Raw genomic sequence first — 4,021 nt, 5'->3', positions numbered from 1 at the left:
CTTTCTCCCTTAAGGGTGGTATCATCTGCATATCTGAGGTTATAGGTATTTTTCCAGGCAATCTTGATTCCAGCTTGTGCTTCATCTAGCTCAGCATTTCACATGATGTACTCTGCATATAGGTTCCATGTCCGGTTCTAACTGTTGGTTCTTGACCTGCATACACGTTTGCAGGAGGCAGGTAATGTGGCCTGGTATTCCCATCTCTCTAAGAATTTTCCACAATTTGTTGTGATCTACATGGTCAAAGCCTTTAGAATAGTCAGTGAAGCAGAAGTAGATGTTTTTCTGGAATTCCCTTGCTTTTTCAATGATTCAACGTATGTTGGCAATTTTATCTCTGGTTCCTCTGCCTTTTCTAAATCCAGCTTGTACATCTGGAAGTACATTTGGAAGCTCCATCTGGGAAGCCCTAAAACGGTGTGTTGCCTCCCCATCAGGGACTCAAACCCCGGTCTCCTGCATGACAGGCAGGGATAATCACCACTATACTAACAAGGATGGCTTAGTTATCAGAGAAATGCAAATTAAAACTACAGTGAGGGGACTCCCTGGTGGTCCAGTGGTTAAGACTTTACTTTCCAATGCAGGGGGTTCAGGTTCGATCCCTGGTCCAGGAGCAAATTCAATAAAGACTTTAAAAATGATCCACATTAAAAAAAACTTTAAGAAAAAAAACACCACCACAGTGAGGTATCACTACACACCCACCATAACAGCTTAAATGAGAAAGGCAAACACCGTCAAATGTCAGCAAAGTACTGAACCAGTGTTAACTTTCCCATCTTGTTGCTGGGAGTCTAAAGTCATACAGCCACTTTGTTTGTTTTTTTTGTTTTTTTTTTAGCCCAGACACAGTAACTTTTATTTCAGTCATGTCTGCACACCTAAATTATGCTCTCACCTATCCCTATATGCTTTCTTTTTCTCACCTCTTTATTAGCCAAATCAATTCATAAACAAGTCCTTTCACTTCTACCGCTAAAGCATGAAGTCAGGAAGCTTGAAGGGGCAAAAAATTACATCTTTATTTTCAGTATCTTCTAGTGAAAATTTATTTATTTATTTATTTTTACATTTTATTTTTTAATTATTTTTTTAATTTTCTTTATTTTTATTTTTTTAAATTTTATTTTATTTTTAAACTTTACATAATTGTATTAGTTTTGCCAAATATCAAAATGAATCCATCACAGGTATATATGTGCTCCCCATCCTGAACCCTCCTCCCTCCTCCCTCCCCATACCATCCCTCTGGGTCGTCATACAGCCACTTTGAAATGAAGCTATGGCAGTTTCGCATGAAGCTAAACATACCCCTACAACCCAGCAATTTTGGTTTTGGGTTATTTACCCAAGAGAAATAAAAGCATATGTCCAACAGAAAGACTAGTATGAGAGTGATAATAGCGTTTTTCTTTATAAAGCCCCAAACTGGAAGCATCCCAGATGTCAATCAACAGGAGCATGGATAAACAAATTGTGGTACATTCATGCGGTGAAAAGGAACAAACTACTTATTCATGCAACACCATGAATGAATTTCAGAAACATTATGCCAAGTGAAAGAAGCCTTAGACAAAAGAGTCCATACTGTGTCATTTCATTTATATGAAGTTCTAAAGCTGGCAAAACTAATCTTTGATGGGAAAAAAAAAAAGGAGAATACAATGACTGTAGTGGGGAATTGGGAAGAGGCACAAGGGAACTTTCTGGATGGTAACAACATTTTAGATTTTGTTAGAGATTTGGATTACACAGGTGTATGCATTTCTCAAACACAATGAATTATATACTGTTACTATGAATGCATTTCTCTTCATGTAAGTCTTCCCTCAAAGGAAACCCCATAAATAAACAGTAAACTTTTGTCAATGATACATATTCTGAAATGCTAGGGAAAGTGCAACTTGCTTTGAAATGCATCCAGTCATATGTATATAGATGTTCACTATATAATAATTGCAGTTTCCTATGTTTGTAGTATTTGAAAATAAACTGTTGGGGGAAAAGTGAAATCTAGATAATGTCCAAGTGCGTTTGTAGTAGCACTGTTTGCAGTGGCCCCCAGTGGAAATAACATCTCTGTCCATCAGCAATAGAGAGGATAAATCAATTGCATTATAATCATTAAAATGGAACAGTCTCCAGCAATGAAAAATAAAAGATGTATAACTATATGCACCAGTATGATTGAACCTCACAAATACAATATCAAGTGAAAGAAGGCATATACTAAAGGGCACGCCCATCTTGATAATATACAAAAACAGGCAAAACTAGTCCATGCTGTTCAAAGTCAGGATAGTGACTGCCCTGGGGTGGAGTCACGACTGGAAAAGAATCCAAGGGCAGCTGCTAAATTGCCTGACTTGAGTGCTGGTTATATGGGTGTATGTGAAAAGTTAGCAGGTAGTAGACATTTATCTCTACATCTATTATTACTTCAATAAAAGTGTTCCAGAAAAAAAATTGTTAGACCTCACTGCTCTTAAAACAGGTTCCTCAGCCCCACCCCACCCCTGGGAATTCTTTGCCAGCCATTTTCCTCCCATTTCTCTTCTCCCAGCTCCCGGCCTCCGACACACCTATCTCCCTCACCTGCTAAGTGAGAACTCAGTGCAGAGGAATTTAGTTCTCAACCTCTACCCTGTTCTAGGCTCCAGGATGGAGTCAGCTAGAAAAGGCTCATGAAAGACTTCACCTAAACTGAAGAGCTGTGCAGCTCCAAGATAAATTCCTTTGCTTCCTGATGGCAACAACAACAGAATTGCTGCAGGCATTGTTTAAAAACAAATTGTCTTCCCTTTACGTGGGTGTCTGTGTCTTCCCTTTCTGCCACCTTTAGTTTATCCCTCTTACTGTTCCCCCCCACTCCGCTTTTTTTAGAGATTTCTTTTTTTATGTGGACCATTTTAAAGTCTTTATTGAATTTGTTACAATATTGCTGCCTTTTTTTTTTTTTAGTGTTTTGATTTTTTTTGGCCACAAGGCAGGTGGGATCTCAGCTCTCTGACCAGGGATCAAACCCACACCCCCTGCATTTGAAGGCAAAGTCTTAACCACTGGACCTCCAGGGAAGTCCCACCCCTCTCTTTCGCTTCAGTTGTGTTGGAATCTTTGCGACCCTTTGGACTGTAGCCCGCCAGGCTCCTCTGTCCATGGGACTCTCCAGGTAAGAACACTGGAGTGGGTTGCCATGCCCTCCTCCAGGGGATCTTCCCGACTCAGGGATCAAACTCACATCTCTTTTGCCTCCTGCATTGGCAGAAAGATTCTTTACTGCTAGTGCTCCCTGGGAAGCCCTTTTAAAGAGAGATAGTAGCTTACTTCTTTCACCAAATCTGTGAAGCAATGACTCGCCTCAGAGATTGTTCTGTTGTTTCAGCTCAGGCCCAAGATTCCCCTGGCTTAGGTAAGTCAACCCCACCAAAAGTTGGAGGTGAGGTTAGAGGTGGGGGGGAAGGGGTTAATGGATGATGGGGGGAGGGGAGGAGAAGAGGGAGGTGGGGAGAAGAGTAGGGGACAGAAGCACAGTGGGGTGAGGATCCAACTCTGCTCTTCTCACCCTTGTGATTGGTTGAGAAGTCTAGATGAATGCACATCTAAACAAAACAAGAAAACTATTCAACTAAACATTTCTTCTTTTGCTCAGATGGGTGAATTTCTCTCATCACTTGATGGATCAGAAGCCTTTGCCAGTTAATCTTTCCCTCTTCCTTGAAAGACTCCTCTAGGTGGCATCTTATCTCCCTGTCTGTTCCTTCTTGGTCTCCTGCCGACTTTCTCTTCATCTCTTTGACCTCTAAATGTTTGAGCACCCCAGGGCATGGTCCTTACACCCTACCTATTTAGTTACTTTCACTCTCTGTGACTCCACTCTATTTCGTGGCTTAAAAAAATACTATCCACACCCTAATGACTTCCACATTTGTGTATCTAGCCAGATTGCTCCGTTGAGTGCCAGAACTGTTTGTTTAACTGCCTGTTCACCTAGATCTCTAATAGGCATCTGACATTT

At 40.8% G+C, this 4,021-nt stretch overlaps 1 non-coding gene across 1 annotated transcript; it reads right to left on the bottom strand.

The window, feature by feature from the left end:
- Window positions 1-429: 429 nt before the first annotated feature.
- TRNAD-GUC lies at window positions 430-501 on the bottom strand. Its single transcript has one exon. It is a non-coding gene; the product is annotated as a tRNA-Asp (tRNA).
- Window positions 502-4,021: the final 3,520 nt, after the last annotated feature.

This window comes from Bos indicus x Bos taurus, chromosome 18, assembly GCF_003369695.1.
Source record: "Bos indicus x Bos taurus breed Angus x Brahman F1 hybrid chromosome 18, Bos_hybrid_MaternalHap_v2.0, whole genome shotgun sequence".
NCBI lineage: Eukaryota > Metazoa > Chordata > Mammalia > Artiodactyla > Bovidae > Bos > Bos indicus x Bos taurus.
Note: the sequence above shows the minus strand (reverse complement) of the source record. Positions and strands in the feature narration are given on the sequence as shown.